Below are 17,094 nucleotides of genomic sequence, written 5' to 3'. Positions count from 1 at the left end.
GAACGTCCTAATTAAGATTTTACAATGATTATTTTTATGGAATAGCGCACACATTAAGCTAGCATCACAGCTCTTAGAGAGTTCCCTCTGCTGGAAATATGGAAGTAAATGCTTTACCAAATGTCCAAGGAATAAAAGGCACAGAGCTAGTGTAGAAGCACTAAGTGTCTTTGTACCGCCCACTGTGATCCAAAGAGCTAGAAAGTATTTTCTTCTGGCTGGTCAACAAGTACTAGTCCTGGTATCATGAGTTTATCTGCTTCAGTGTGATACTGTGTTCATATTTTCTAGACTGTTATACAGCCTTCTGGCTTCAAAAGTCAATGAATATTTAGAGGCATGGCTCTTACACAACAAATATAACACTGGGGGCCAAATTCTGCTGGTCTTAGACCCAGAATAATTCCAAGTGTTCAATATTATTGCTTCTACACACCCAAAAAACCTGTACCTACATTATGGATCTATAATGTCAGACTCCTCTAACTCACTTGATTTTTATATATTGTCATTCCTACTCACAATGGTTCAACAAGTGACAAAATCCAAATGCATATCCCAACCTTACCAATTATTAATCTAAGTGCATTAGAAACTTTTTGCAGGTTTCCTTTTCAGCGATATATATCAGCAAATGTTTTTTTTTAAATCTTTCTCACCATTTTTTGTAAACGATGACATGTTTTTTAAATACAGGAACTGATGATCAAGACGATTTAAATTTTGAAGGTTTCTTGCCCCTGGGCATGCTTCTTGATAATTTCACAATGATTCAGCGCTCTCACAATATTCTTCTCAGGTAACACAAGCATTTGTAAGGGGAAAGAGGTGTAGATCATTTGAAAGGACAGTAGCATAATGTACCCAAACATGGCTGAGAGGGGTTGGGGGTGTGGAAAGTAGCACTGGTAGCTTTTAAAATTCAGTTTCTGTTTGTACTTCTGGTTTGTTGTCGTATTACTACTTATAATAATACAACCCAGAGGCTCTAGTTGAGGTTAGAGCTTCATTGCACTAGGCACTTTAAAGAAAGATCTTGTTAGCGTTTGTTTCACATAGCACTCCTGCTCTTGATGCACAGAGGAGGCCAGTATGTTACAGCTCTCCAGCAAGAGAAATTGGTTCTTTAGCTGGAACGATTAATGCTGAAAAGTTGCTATGACTTTGGATAGAGCTGTAGTTTACGTGTTTCTTCTAGGACAGGTCCATCCGTTGCCATCGGCAGAAATCTGGAGCGTACAGGCTGAAATTCATTTGCTGGGCTCCTATTTTAATGCTCTGATGGCCCTGAAAGGACTGACGTGTTCCCCCACCACCCATCACAGCAGGGATCAGACTGCAGCGCGGTGCTGGGGGTGAGCACCACACACGGGGGAGTGGATAGCAAGGCAGCACACAAACATGGCTCTGGTTCTGTACTTTGGGTGGGGTATGTCATAGCAGGCCAAACCCAGGGAAAAATAACTCAAGGAGAAGTCACCTGACTTAACTCAGTGTGGGGAAATATCTGTAAGAAACAACGCCTGCCTAGAACAACTTACATCCTAGAGGGTAGAGACAGAATAGGTGCAGAACAGAAATGAATCCCTTCAGTGCTTTCTAGGTGAAGCAAAGCAGCACATTATTAAATTTGTGTGCTCCTCTCCACTGCCCAGGTGCATCTGAAGTCGTATCTGTAAGCAAAGTTAAAATGCCAGAAAGGATCCTATTAAGAAAGCAGAACGAATGTAACCACCCCAGATCTCCTTTGAATGCCATCTTTTATTTTTTGTTACTACCCCAGGTGCTCGCCATAACCCTCGTCACTGAGGGACCTGTGCAATGTAAATATTTGCCATGGACACGCACTGATGAAATCCGCCTGTTACTAATAAACTCGTGGAAGAGCAGCTGTCCCGACAAGCCTCGCCACGACCCTTTCGGGCGGGCCCGCGGGGAGCGAGCGGTTACCGGCCTGCCCAAGGGCCGGGCGCCAGGCCAGGTCCTGAGGCGGGACTCGGAGCTCTTAACCCCTGAAGCTGTGCAGATTTTACCACTTGGGAGAAAAGTAGGTTTTCGTGGTTGTCGGGGTAGGAGTCTTTTTTTCTCCCCCTCCCCACACTGTAAGAAACTACCCCCCCCCGTGAAACTTTTTTTTTTTTTGGCCGGAAACTTGGTGTGGTGTGACTGGTGGCAGGAGCGGGAGCATGGGGGCGGCGGTGCAGACAGACGGGGGCGCTGGGAAGCCCGAGGCGGGCGCTGTGGCGGGGGGCGTCCGCCCGCTCCGGCCCCTTCCTCGCGGGGCGGGGCGGGACGGACGGGCGGACAGCGCGGCCCCTCCCTCCTCCTCCTCCTCCTGCTGCCGCCCGGCTCCGGCTCCGGCTCCCCCCGCCCGTGACATCAGCGCTCGGCTGCGCTGCCGGCAACGCTCGCTCCGCCGCCGCCTCCCGGCCCCGGCCCCGGCCCCGGCCCCGGGAGGCGCTCGCTGCCCGCCGCTCGGCCCGGCCCGGGCTGGGGGCGCCCCGGCTCCGGCGCTTGTGCCGCTGAGACCCGCCCGGAGCAGCCGCTGAGGTAAGAGCGGGGCAGCCCTGCCCTGCCCGGCCCGGCCCGGCCCGGACAACTCGGGAGCTGATGCGGGGCCGGGCGGGCGGACGGACCGGTGCGGGGAGCTTGGAAACGTCCCGCGTGGCGAGCCGCTGAGCCGGGCACTTGCGTGCTGCAGGGGGCCTGGCGCACGTGTCTGCCCGGGGGGAGAGAGACTGGAAAAAAAGAGAGAGAGGGGTGGAGGGAGAAGAGGCAAAAGAGAGAGGGGGAGAGAGAAGAAGAAAAGAGAGGTGGTGAAGGGGGAAGAAGAGAGAAGAGGAATAAGAGGAGGGAGAGAGAGAAATGGAGAAGGGAAGAAATGACTCGCATGAAAACGGGTTCTGCCTCCCTCAAACAAAAGACAAGACCCCCAAGTCCGTTGTGCTCTTCTTGCACCTCTGCAAAGCAGCCCCTTTGACGTCCCCATCCAAAATGTTCACTGGGACCCGGGCAGACCCTTGGTCCATCTTGCCAAGCTGCCTGTGGCGAGAGACGGAGGCTGCAAGGAAGGAAAAGGTGCTTGTTAAAGGCCACCGGGAAAGGGACAGGGGCTGAGCAGAAAGGTCTCTCTGATGCTGGGGGATATAGCAGGGTGTTTTAGAAGGGCTCAGGACTTGTGCATCACAGATGAAATCTTAAACCACTGTAACCGCCAGCCAGCAAAGTGGGGATGCCAGATGCCTGTCCTCTTGCTTATCAGTGAAAAATGACAGCAAGTTACCAGGAAACTTATCTCTGCAAAAGGGCTTGCTGTGTGAAGTGCATGATGCCTGTGGTGACTGCTTTGCTGCTTCTTTATTTCCATAGTTCGAAGCTGTATTTTTAATGGGGTACTGCAGTTGGCACACATTGTAAAAGCTAGTATAGAGAGAGGTCCCTCAAAATTCACATTGCGGTAATCTTTGGTACTCCTTAAAAATACCTATGAGCATAAACAGGCAGTGAGAGGCAGTAAGTAGACTGGGACTTGAGAGAACCAGATCTTATTCCTGGCTCTGCTCCTGATCTTCTGTGTAATCTTGGACAGATCGCTTCACCTCCCTCAGCCTCTTTTTCCTGTGTGTATTTGGACTATGAGCTTATAGTTACAGGCACAGCCTTTTGCAGGCACAACACTTAGTTGGGGTTTCTAGGTGCTCCTGTAATAAAAAGTTTGCATAGAGTAAAGACCCCCAAAGTTATTTCTGTGTTTCTGGGCAGACTAAGGAAGTTCAGGGCATCTAAAATAACGTGCCTTTTAAAGCCTGCTCTGATACTTCTTAATATTGTCCATGTGTTAAGATACCTGTATTGTTGCCACAGCATTTAGTAGGACTACTTCCAACTGACCCTATGGCAGCAGTTCCCAAACTCTGACAGATTGTCCACTGCCAATGTAAAATGATACAACCTTAAGTGCCACCAGCAATTTTTTGTCATATAAAGTAATTATAATAAATCTGTTAATGTGTACCACTGACAGGTTGTCTGCGTACCACTGGTGGTACCTGTACCACAGATTGGGAACCACTGCCCTGTGGGCATGCATCCCATCAAAGAGCTCAGAAAGCTACTAAGACCATTCTTGCCAGGCCCTTAACCATATTCTGCTTGTGACTAATTGGGATATTTTTTGTTACTGGTCAGATACTGGAGGGAATCTTTGTCAGGTTGTCACTCTTGAATAACAAAGATGACACCATGGTGCTTTCCAAAATTCACTGTGCTGGGGTTGCTTCAAAAACAATGTTGATGTTTGTAGCTGTTAACTGTTTTACAGCTAACTTTTACAGTCAATATTTTGAGCCTAGGACTGATGGGGCAAATCTGTTTTTATGTTTGTTTGCATAGTGGTTTAGTATCCTGACTGATTCCTGATGTTTTGGGTTTTTAGATAAAGCGTTATGCATATTCAATACTTTTGTTGCCGGGCAGTTGCTTTTCAAGAGCTTGTGATAGGTGGAGGACGGGACTTTCTTTTTCCTTATAGGGGACTTTTTACCATCTTTAATTTTATCCCTGAGCCTGAGAGAGGTCGTGTGAGCCTGGAAGCTTGCAGAAAAAGATAATTTTTTTGCAACTCCTTAGTTGGCCTAATAAAAGGTATAATCTCTGATCCAAGAGTAGTAGAGTTTTGCATTTCTTTCTGATGGGTTGGGCATTGAAGCATTAATGTTTGTAGTTCCTACAGGACCAGCATTGCTTTGGGATGTGGAACATCAGGTATATAGCTATGGGGGTAGCAAGAGATTTAACATTAGGGCAGTTGACACTTAAGAAATTTTTGCTAGTTTGTAGGATGATGCTAGCAGAGCCATCCAAACCAGACTTCTCAGAAGGATTGGAGTGTGTTTTGATATTAGCTTGGCTTTGTTGCCTGCTCCTAGACCAGGGAAACTTCAAAAATGGCTTAAAGATACTGCGTTTATGTTGTTTTGTTTTTGTTTCCCCGAATTTGACGGCTTATTGTTTTGCTACTCTTCATTTTTGTGCATCAATATAATGGGCTTGAAATCCCTCTGGAGAGTCCTGGCTGAGAGACTTTATAAACCAGCCTCCTTTTAGAGAGGAGTGTCCCGTCTTCTTCAACTCCCAGAGGATCTCTTCTTGCTTCTCAGTGACCTCTCTAGAGCAGTCTGTACTTTTCACTGACTTGCCGGGCACTCTTGTTGCAAACAGTGGGCACTTTCTATTCAAGGCTCAGAGCAAACCATAGAAACACTGACAAAGAGAAAGCTGCTGCAAGTCTCTATCAGAGCCTGACACTGTTGACCTTGTGGGGCATGTTGCAAGCCTCCTATCTGTTGCTGGGCTAGAGGAGGGGCCTGATGGAGAGAGTATGCCTAGTAGGTTTTTATTGTATTACTGGCGGTTGTCTCTTCCATCTGGGAGGAATTCTGCATATTAAATAGACAAGTCATTGGTATTAAGGATATACCATGGAGAGACTAGGTGTTAGTGTGTATCATAATTATTTATTCAGCATAACAGCAGTTATTTCATAGACAAGTAAAATAGGGGTGCATGGATGAGGATTTTCTTGGCTGATGATTAACCAACCATATCGACCAATGCCAATCTGATAACCTATATTTAGTAATAGTGCAAGGCATTTTAAACTACTGATATAAATAAACCTTTTTTGTTGTTTGTTTTGCATTTATAACACACATATGCAAGCGTGCATCCTGCCTGCTCCAGCCCTGAATGAGGAAGGCAGTGTCTGCCTTATTCTAGTGCATGTTGCCTCCTCGCCCACGGGTCCTCCCTGCTCCTGTGCAGCCTGTGCTGCTGTTCCGGGTGGGCAGGGCAGGGCAGATCCTCCCATGGACAGTGGCACCGGGCACGTTTGGAGCCCCAGAACGTGCTGCTGCCTCACTGCTGGTGGGCCCCACACAGCCAAGCTCCCGCGGCCACCGAGGAGAAGGCATTTCTGCAAAGGCACCCAGTACCCAGTGAAGCAGAATGTCCCTTGTGCGATGCCTTACCCAATGTCTCCGTGGCAGCCCTGGCGCTCAGGCCTCTGCTGCGCAGATGGTGTTGCTATGGCAGTAGCAGCAGTAGCAGGAGTCCTAACGATCTCTTTGTTGCTGAGTACAGTGCCCTGTGACTGCTCCCTGACACCCTCTCCCACTTCTGCTACTCACTGAGACCTGTAGCCTGCAGGCTCAGTCCTGCGGTGGGGTACTGGCTTATGCACGTGAGGGTGCTCCGGCCATGCAGCCATAATTATCAGCTACAACGACCAATAAAAGCCGATAGCCGATAACATAATTTTTCCTTTTACCAGTGCTGATCTGATGGCCAACCAGTATATAAGGGTACACCCCTAAAAATAGATATGGTTTTTGCCTCTTTAACTGTCTGAGCCAAAGTCCGTTTAAATTAGCTAAAATTCTTCCGTTGATACAAGCAGGTGTGGGAGTAGGTCATAAATACAGAAGTGATATAAGCAACCCCAAGTACAAATGGTTCACAGTAATCTGGCTGTGGGCCTTTGTACACTTTCTTACGCCTACTCATCATGGCTGTGATACACATGCTTGTTCCAGAGATCTCCTACCTTCTTCTGTGCAAGAGGGATCTTTCTGATCCTCCCTCAGCTATAGGAGAAAAATATGATAACATGATTCCAAGACCAGATGCTCAGATTAGTAAACTGTTGTTACCATTGCTACTTAAACTCTGCAGAGAGAGTTCTTCACCAAGAAGAGTGTCTATGACAAGGAAAAATTGATCTGCAAGTTCCTGTATGCAGTGTTTCCTATGCTGGCATGTTAAGCCAGACTTCCTTTGGGCTAAACTGCCCTCCTTTGGCTGTTGCTGTACATGTTCAAAAGGCAGAGCAGGTATTACCTTAAAGATATCTTCGCTGCCAAATGCCTCGTTAGGACCTGGTCTTGCAATGACTTCTTTTTCCTTAGGAAACATAAAATGTACCTTTTGAATCCCCTTCAGTCAAGCCCTCAAGCAAGAGACTGAGAATAGATTGTATGTCTAGGAAAACAGGGCGTGCATGATATCCCTGGGCTGATTTAAATGCAGTTTCTTGCTGAGGTACTTACTTTACTGTCTCTCAGCAGTGTTGGGCTAACCAGTTTGAGGCAATAATAAGGTAAACTAAATATTTCTCAAAAGCACCCATCTCAAAAAATCTAAGTTTACAAAACTTATCTGTTACCCTTTGCTGCCAACTATTTGACCATTGCTGAGATGCAAGATATTTTATTTCCACCTTCCACTTCTTTGTTTGTCTTTCTTATGGTGAGTACATGTTAACAGGGGACTTCAAATTGGTGTGGTGAAAAGGTATCCTTAGTTTTGGATTCTCGTCATAACTTCCCTCTGTGTGGCATGATCCCTGCCAGCGCAGGGACTTCTGTGAGTGCAGGTGTGCACACGTGACCCAGTTCAATAAGGTGTTTAAATTTAAATGCCTACCAAGAAAGGTAGCCTAGGTGAAAACCTGGCCTCTGTGAACTAAACAGCAAAGCTCTCTGACTTTTAATGAGCAAAGTTCTGACACGCTAAAGGGATCGGTCACGTGCTGGAAGCGTCACTTGTGTAGAAATGCCTTGTTTGCAGGCTGTTAATGGAGGGTCAGATTTTCAGTATAAATTAGTGTAGAGATCCATGGGCTTTTTGGGCCCGCTGCCCTGATTTACAGTGGTTGAGGCACTCATCCCCTGTGTTTTTAGTGTGCTCTCTTGGGCACCTCACCCTGTAAGCCTGTATTATTGAGCTTGTTTCTTGCTGTTGGAGGCTCTCCTTATACATTTGGTGTGAATTTTGGGATAGCAAGCTGTACCACTGGCGGGCAGCCACTTCCAGATCTTGCCATTACTGTACGTTGGTGAAGTTGCTTAGTGACAGATTGAAAAACTAAGATTAACTTTAGACCCTGTATCAGTGACACTCAACCAGGGTGCCCTGGGGTGCTACCAGATCCTTTTAAGGGTGATGTGAGGTATGAGGAGATAAGTGAAGTAGATAAACACAGGCTTGTCCCTGCCTGAACAATCTTCCCCCACACTGCCCAGCCCCTCTGCAAGGAGGTAATGTTGTAATATATACATCGTTTTTTGCAACTGGGTACCATTCAATTCACAAGTTATGAAGGGGTGGCACCATAAAAAAAAAAAAAGGGGGGGGGTAAAGAACTACTGCCCTAGGTCTAAAGAGAATGCGATGGCTGCTTCAGCCTGGTCTGTCTCCTCATAGTTTGGAGATAGTCTAAAAGGCAAACATGATAAATAGTTTGAATTGTCACTTAAAAAAAATAAAGAACACTGTCCTGGAAGGGGGTAAAGTCTTGGGTCAAATCAGCCTGTGCGGATTGGAGTTCCAGGGGAGTTGGTAAGGATATGGCAGTTCACACCTGGTTAGGATAACTGTGTATTTTGTGGGTTTTGCCATGTACTGAATCTATCCTAAGAGGGCCATCAGATTGGGCAGGGCATGGAAAACACAGCAGTATCTTGGACAGGAAAAGGGGATCAGAGTGGCACTTGGGGAGGGTGTGGGGCTAATTTATGGCATGCCAGCTGAAAAGTTGGCCCCTGCTGTCTGAACTAGTATACCTGGACTGATAGAAAAATCTTCTGGTCTGCTCATGTTAAAAATCTAAAATTAACCCTGGATAATTCACTAAGGACTTTTGCCCAAAGCATAATTGTTAAAGCAAACACACTATGTCTGGAATAGGAAATAAGGCAGTTTGCCAGTTTCCTGTAAACCCAATGGCAAGACCAGAATCTGAATGTTGTGTTTGGTATAGGCCACCTTGCATTATAAAACCTATGTGATGGAGAAGGCTTGTGGGAAAGCAAATAGCAGGCTTGGGGGCATGCCTTGAGTACATACTGTATAGAGGGAACAAAACTGGAATTATTTAGACTAAAAAGAGAACTTGTTTGAGGGAAGATAAAAATGAATGCCATTGTATCTAAAACTAACAGAAGGATTTCTCTTAGTCTAGATTGGCATGCAGAATGTGCTAGTATGGATGCCACTGACAAACTAGCTTCAGAATTGTTTTTAAAAATGGGTTTGATTATCTTGTACTGCTGTTAGTTTTTATCTTCTTCCTTACCAGGGCCTTGGCACTTAGCAATATGGAAAGCACATGGTGGTAATAACATTGCTCTAAAACATTTGCAGCAATGTAATTCAGGCAGTTTATGAGGTGATGAAAATACCTAGTCCTTGCATAGGTTCTTTGGCACTTAATAATGCAGATCTCCTTTCCAGAGTGTTTTGAGGTTAGGTACTTATTTTACAGATTCCATGGACTTGACGCACAGAAGGGAATTGACTTCCCCCAGGTTCACTGGGCATACCAGTGCCAGAGCTCTGGTCTCCCAATTTACAGCCCAGAGCTTAATCCATATTGCCGCCTCTAGGACCAAGAGGAAACTCAGTTTGTTGTTCCTGGTGTAATTTTACTCTTTTTTTAAAGTACAGAAAGTAATCTTCCCTGTTTCATGCATTTCATAATTGGAGGGAGGAATAGGTTGCTAGCCTTGGAGCTATCAAGTGATGGCTCTTGTTAAGGACCTGGTTGGAAGAATTGATGGTCTGTTCCAGTATAGGAAATATTCTGACAACCAGAGTAGCTTTCCAGCCTACTTCTGTACAGCGCAAAAGTTCTGATTTGGAATAGGAGACTCCAATTTAAAAAACATGATACTTTTTTTAATAGAATAACAATCTTTGCAAATTAAAAATATTTCTCTTGCAAACAGATTTCTACTATAAAAATACAATTATGATGCCAAGAAATGTGTGTAATCATTTTATAACATATTATGCCAAAGGTTATCTAATCTCTGCTTTTTAATGAAGGTACTGTATTTTTTGGGAAAAGGGAAATGTTAAATATAGCAAGACGCTTTTGATTACGTGTATTAATGCATGTCAACTTTTATATGCTGAGGAAATTGGTTTTCTATATAGAGTGCTTCATAGGTAGCTATGGAAGCTGGTAAAAATATGAACATGAGCTAGGAGGCATCTTCAGGCAGGTTTTCAAAACTGCTTTGCCAGTTGTGTAGCATTCATACTTGGTACTCATTTGCCATGTATACGCGAGACATTGCTGCACAGTAGCTTCTTGCTACTGCACAGTAGTGTTGGGGGGCATTAACTGTGAAGCAGTGCTACTGTGGAGTAGTTCATTGCTATTGCACAGTAGCATCAAAAAAAAAAACACTGCAGGAATGCTACTGTGTAGTAATGCCAGTTACTGTGCAGTCATTTAATACTTGGGTATGCAAGTAGAAAATGAATGTGCAGTAACAACTGTGCAGTCTGCTGCTCGTGTAGCTATGGCCTGTGTTTTGAAAGCCAGCTGTCCTTGAAATTAAAACTTTCTCTTGCATTCAAAAGTCTGTCCATTTCTTTCCCAACTCTGCAGGTGGTCCAATAAAAGATATCAGCCAAAGAAATCCTTGTCTCTAGAAACATGGAGGCATTCATAATACTGCATCAAATTCTCCTTTATTAATGTTTGGCATTTCCTATCCCCTTCCCATTTTCAAAGTATCTGAGCTTCGTAAACAGGAGACAACCTTAGTAGTGACCCACTTGAAGCCAAAACTCTGGTGCTATGTAGAGATAGTAAAAAAGCAGGAGGCAGAATCAGTTCAGTCTTTGTAGGTTAGTTTAAGCTGCAGAGATTAAATTGAGAAACAAGTTGAGAAATACAGCTACAGGCCTGCAGTGGCTCAGGCCAGAAGCTGCAGGGCACTAGAGCACGGCTCTCTGGCTATGTTCACTTCCTCTTCCTGCTGCTCCCGAGGTGTCTGGGATTTGCAGTCCAGTATTACAGCAGCAGGACTCTGCAGGTTTGTTGATCACTTCCTCTTCATGCTTCCACGTGCCTCTGGGATTTGTAGTCCACAGTTGTAGCTATTATTCATTTTTGGCAGGGCAGCTCTGTACTTGGGGGAAGGGAAGTTTAACAACATTTTCTGGCCCCAGACCCCAGCTGGGGTTTGACTCCGTGGGGCAGTCCCTGCCTCCCTTCCCCTCTCTACCTTTCCCCGTCCCCCACTCCTCACAACCTTTCTTTGCTGGAGCAGATGGCACAGCCCAGCCCAGAGCTGGAAAGCATTCTGGGATGCGGGGGGACTGTGATTTAACTTGAACCAGGAAGGGGTTTGGGGCAGAAATTTCATAAACTGGTTTGACCCAAGTCAGTTAAATCTACATTCAACCAGGTTTATCTTTAAACCAGTTTCAGCCATGTTGAAACTGGTTTATATGCACAGAACTTCTATTCTGTTACAGGGTTAAACCAGTTTATGTATAACTTCTGTCACTAGCATGGATATCTTTTGATCAAAAGTTTAGGGTACTGTTTAAAAGTATGGTGAGGAGCTCTCAAGGTTCTTCTGAAATCTTGTTCAATCTTCATACAACACAGAAAAGTACAGTAGCTGCTGTTCAGCTGTCATTCTTTGCCTTCAGTGATCTCTCAGAAAATACTGTTTATCCTCCTGACAGAGTAACCAGTTGGTGGGTGTGTGGTACCATTCCTTCTCTGTGCCCAACTCTTACAGGATAGGAGTAGGTTTTAAGCTCAGCTAAGTAGTCTGGTCTCTCCAACTCAAATGGTAGTGCTTATAGTTCTAGCTCTGGAGATCCCACATTCAGCTTAGCATCTTTCACAATAGCATTGTGGGTAGCTGTTGACTTTAGTGATGAACTAGCTGCCATGATCAGCCCCCAAAACATACTAATGGCTATCTAAGAAAAGAAAAAAAATCACTACAGATGTTGCCCAAGTAAAGTGCTTTTTGTGCGGTTGCTGCAATAGCATCATAGGTTGCATGGCAGCTCTTTGAGGCTAAGATACCTAGCAGATGTTGGCTATTTAACTGACATCTTTGATTTGGGTACTTCCTCATCACATTGGGTGACTAAATACTATATTATAAAGATGGTTCTTGCCCTGAAGAATCAAGGTGCAGAGTTGCCTGGATAGAAATGAATGGACAGGGAAATGGTTACAGGAGAGTGAAGCAGCTTGTTCAAGGTCACACAACACGTTAAGTGGAAGAGCTGGGTTTAAAGTTCCTGTCTCCTAATACAGTATGCTTCCCAGTCCATTAGACAGCATTATTTCTCTAGGTTCAACCTGCAGGAGTGTTTTGGGATGCTATTACAGTGTCCCGTGCCAGCTAATTGAACAACGTATGCAGTTTACCCATTAATTATTGGCTGACATGTTTTACTATAAAAAGTGCAGAACCATTTAAAATGTGTTACTTCTGCTCAAATGTTAGTTTTGCTCAAATATTTGCTTATTTTTAGATGGGACACCCAAATGCATCCCCTAGCTATAATGTTGTAGCTGCATCTTGTATATAAGGGTGTTACTGTGCTAGCTCCTGGATGCCATTTGCTTACTTATTGCTTGCAGTTATAGCACAAACAATTGCTGTTCTAATCCTATTAATACACCAGCCATTCAGGTGCTGTGGTTTCATTGCTGGAGGATGCCGGAGGTGATGCATTGTCTCTTTAATCCATGGAAGGGGTGACGAACACTGTTGCTCTCAATGCTGCTATGAGAAGATGCTCCAATGTCTCCTGTACATGATTTAAAAGAATAACATTAGATGGTATAATAAGTTGAACCATGTCAGGGGACAGCATGGGGGCTGCCCTTATCTCTCTCTTGCCTTGGGGGACTGATTTCTCTTGCAGAATTCAACACAGAGCATAATCTGATATACATGACTGAGGTACCCAGAGGGTTAATAGGTTGATGTCAAGGACAACCTTGTATTTAATTAGCAATGATGCAGGATTTATAATATTCAGAAATGTGAACTTACAGGCTGAGCTCATTTAGAGGCAATAAATAATAAACATAAAAAAGTGCTTTGAGGATCTGAAACTCTTTCTTCTGGTAATTCTAGAAGATATTTAGTACTTTTTTCAGTTTTGCATGTATCAAACTCTTATTAAACCCCTTCCCCTTTTCTCCCTGTGTTCAAACATCCGAAGATCAGCATATCAAGCAGTAGAATTATTTTTAATGTAATTGTTTTACCTACTCAAATTGTTGTCTTTCGGTATTTACTGAATATTTTGATGATTCAGCAGCCTCTGTGCTCTTCATTGGTAGAGCACATCTAACATGGCATATTAAAGCCTGTTTTTGTTAAGGAATAACTTGGAGGACGTAGATTTACCTTTGATGTTTTTTTCCTCCTTCCCAAGTGTGTCCTCATGGGATCTTTAACTTTCTTCTCAGCAGAAGCTGAATATCTTCAGCTGTGCTTCACTCTTCTCAGTGACGGGTCTTGCAAGTTTTTGGTCTAGCCACATGGCAAAAATACCACTGGTTCAGCCATGCCAGAGGACAAAGAAAAATCTAGGGGATGGGGGGGAGAGAGAGAGTGATAACAGTATCTATCATTAGGGAGTGCTGGCAGTTGTTTGAAGGTGAAGGTTGAACTAGCTTCTTATTATTGTATTGCCAATTTGACTTATTTTATAGTGTAAAGATATTTAGTGCATTCTCTTTGAGTCCCAGCTCATGGAATCAAGTGATTATGGCTATTGGGAAAACCTGAAGCGAGTGCACTCCAAAAACTTAAACTAGTAGGAAAATAAAAAAAGAACCACACAGTTATTGATGCATTTAATTCTTTTTTTTTCACTTGCTCAGACTCACAGAAGGTTTGGGTTGGCAAAATGGTTCTGCCCTTGATCATTTCAAGCACCCCTTTCCCAAACTTACTGGAAAATGTCCCCTTACCAGGAAGCTTGGAGAAGCTTGGTTAAAAAGCAAAAAAGCTGTGTTAAACTTAGAAGCCTGGGGTTCCTCCCCTCCCCCTCCCCCCAGTTACATAATATGGTATACCTTTGTTTTGTGGTGTGGTTTTTGACTTGCATCAATATGTTTATGGTGTGGGGTTGATTGGTCATAGCAAAAAGAGGCAACAGTTAAGGATGATGTATCAAGCACTGAGAGTGCAATCAGCTTAAGAGTAATAGCTCCCAAATGCTTCTGTGTAACATTCCAGTTTTTGTTCTGTCTTGCTGAGAAATGCCTTTTTGGCATTTTGGGGAAGGGCCTGCAAATCTTTATAATAGATTATCTCTGGGCCAAAAGACATCTGTTGGAGATCTGGCCTGAATCAAGTGGAATTGGATATAGTATATGGCACTGGTGAACAGGCTAGATCTCTTAATGCTTCCATTGCAGACAAACTCACTTTTAAACAATACAGAATTTTTGTAAGGAGTGATCTGTATTGATGGGAGTGAATGTTTAGCTGGCCAGTGTTTTCAGACTTTCCTCCCCACCCCAGTGGAAATCTAGTCATGCATTGAGCCTGAGTTTCAGGGGAATGCTCTTCTGCAAGGGGGGAGAGTATATGTTAAGGGACTGTTGTTTCTACTTCATTTTATTGACTTAGTGAGTTAATTCATGATAGTATGCAATTTTTTTTGTTGCTTTGAAATAATCACTTACTATTGTAAGAACAAGGAATATTTAGGGTACACAGAACTTTTTTTGTCTTTAAAACTAAAGGAACAAACTTACAGGACCTGAGTGCTAAAAATTTAAGCTAATGTTAAAAATGATTTAAAGTCTTCTTTCTGTCACATGTGACACAGTTGTTCCTGAGTCCTGCTGAATATACTGCTTAAGATCTATTAGTAGAAGGACTTCCTTGTCTTGCGTATTGTATTGCTTCCTTTTATTCATGATTCTGACTCATGGATCTATAACATGCTAATATACATACTGATGAGGAATGGGGAAAATGTCTTTACCACCTCAAATCTATGCATGTTAAAATATAGGTTGGAGGCTATACAATTATTTTTTCTCATCCATTGTCTGCACTTTAACTGCACTAGGGAGTTAATGTGGATTGTGGTGATAGTAAGATTTGTCAATTGATCTTAAAATTTAAGTTGAAACTTGCTGTAGTAGAATTCTCTGGGCTACATTTTCTGCAGTCTTTTTCCTTTCCATTTCATTCATGTTTCAGACCACCCTTGTTTTGTTGAAGGTAACTCTGTATATCCTTCAGAGTACTTTCAGAGGGGGATATCTGTACCACAAAATGAAAACACATGTGATCCAGCTGAATCCAAAAAATATTTTGAATGTAACCAGGAATTCTGCTTGCTCTACATGGTCATTATGTTGGGATGTAATGTCATGTAGTCAACCACACTCACCAGATTTAGCTCATTTTGAAATTTGTTTTATTGGCTATGGAATGTGCATAGAGAAATGCAACAAGTAAAGCGCTAAAGATGTACATCAGGAGGTTCCCTTCTCCCCCTATTACTTAGTCAGTGTATCTTAAATCAAACTTAAGATTCAAGAAATATTGCTTGGGAAAGAATCACCTGGAAAGCAATCTGTGTGTGGCCTTATTTGAATAGCAGTGGGAGTTGCTGCATAGATGAGATTTCTTTGGGAACAAAATGAGCCTTTGCACTTGAATGGCACAGTTTACGTCAGTGGGCCCCGGCTTGTTCAGCTAAGAAGTAATACAGAAAATATTTTACGGACCAGCTACACTCCTAGCACACTCACAGACTTAACTAAGCAAGTGCCTCTGGTTTTAGCCAGCTTATAGATTCAGGTTTAAAATATTTTTAGCAATTTTTGGCATCACCCTTGTAAGGCTCTTCCATGATGATGTAGTAGCTTGTGCAGACTGGTTTTCACAGCAACAAAAACGATCAGTATTTCAAAAGAGAACAGCATTGCTCTTTTAAAATAGGGCACTTAAGCCTGTCATTGGCTAGTGCTACAAAATCTTCCTTTTTATTTTGATTTGGCTAAATATTTTCCAGCCCGTAGCTGTGGCATTGGCATTCACAGTAACTTGAAGGTTCTGATCACAATTCTGTTTCTTGCTTCCATTGCTAACACAGTGGTTGAGGTGGGTTGAAATGGGGGAGGAGGAACTCCTGTTGCCCCAACACAGGAGAATGGGGAGCAGTGGTGAAGTTAGAATTTAGCCAAGCCATGCTCAAGGGTAGGAGCATTCCTGAGCCGTGACACTGTGGTTCCAGCTTCCTATCTGTTGCTATTCATCTTCCTCTGGGAAAAAATACTCTGCTTAGAAATAGATTATTGATCAAAACTCAACTCCCAGGGAGTGTGGCTTTAATTCTCTTTAGAGCTGCCTCCTTAGAATAGTAAATCCCTGCAGAAACAGAAAGCCTTGAGCCTGTACTAGTTTTATTTATGTTAACAAATGCTTTTTGTCACAGGAAGTGTATGACAGCTGCGTGTATCAAACCTTCTGGGGCTAATACAGTATAGGTTGCTGAAAGAAAACTAGCTTGAGCTCCAGTTCAGTTAGGGGTTGCCTACATTGGGACACTTCAAGGAATTAATCCTAATTAGCTAAAGGTGTGACTTTCAGATAGTTCAAGTAAACTGAATTAAAGCCTTATGGACGCACTTACTTGAGATTAACATGACCCTAATTCAGTTTAGCTCACTTTTAAAGTAAAGTGAATTAAGCTAAAACAATTTAAATTTGATTTCTGAATAGGAATGTTCCAATGTTGGAGCCTATAATGTAGTTTAACTCTAGTACTTTAAACAATTCATCCAAGATAACATTCTTGTGTTTCTGCAGGTAGACGAGTCTTTTGCTGCCAAGTTTCCCAACTGTATTATAATTTATTTATGCTAGGCTATAACTTAGCAAAATTGATGCTTCGGTGTAAATACTGTATGTACTTATAGCAAGAGGCAGACTCACCTTAAAGAACTTACAGCTGAAATACAAAGGCAGGTAAAGGATGGGAGAGAGTTTTATAATGAGCAGAGAATTTGAACTGAGATGGACATGCCATTTCATCTCTAGCATTGCACAGGAACTGTGGCACAACAGGAAATACAACCCATGCTCTCCTGAATCCTAGTTCAGACCCTAAGCCACAAAACCCTCCAGAACAGTGGTCTGTACTTTCAGGACTTTTCTGTAGCTCTAACTTAGGTTATAATGCAACCATCATCTGGTTTAAAATTCATGTTCCTAACTTTGCATTTGT

At 43.3% G+C, this 17,094-nt stretch overlaps 1 protein-coding gene across 5 annotated transcripts in view; it reads left to right on the top strand.

Moving 5' to 3' along the window:
* The first annotated feature begins 1,969 nt into the window (after nt 1–1,969).
* SH3BP4 (SH3 domain binding protein 4) overlaps nt 1,970–17,094 on the top strand; it is a 121,502-nt gene continuing 106,377 nt past the window's right edge. For 3 of the 5 annotated variants that reach the window (XM_090044987.1, XM_090044988.1, XM_090044989.1), the window contains exon 1: nt 2,236–2,550. The gene's annotated coding sequence lies outside the window, so the exon portion shown is untranslated. Of the gene's footprint in view, nt 2,048–2,235; nt 2,551–2,901; nt 3,079–17,094 lie in introns of those variants that run through there. The other 2 variants (XM_090044991.1, XM_090044990.1) reach the window with 2 other exon arrangements.

Source organism: Crocodylus siamensis, chromosome 4, assembly GCF_052110815.1.
Source record: "Crocodylus siamensis isolate JL-2025a chromosome 4, ASM5211081v1, whole genome shotgun sequence".
Lineage (NCBI taxonomy): Eukaryota > Metazoa > Chordata > Crocodylia > Crocodylidae > Crocodylus > Crocodylus siamensis.
This window is presented reverse-complemented; position numbering and strand designations above follow the sequence as displayed.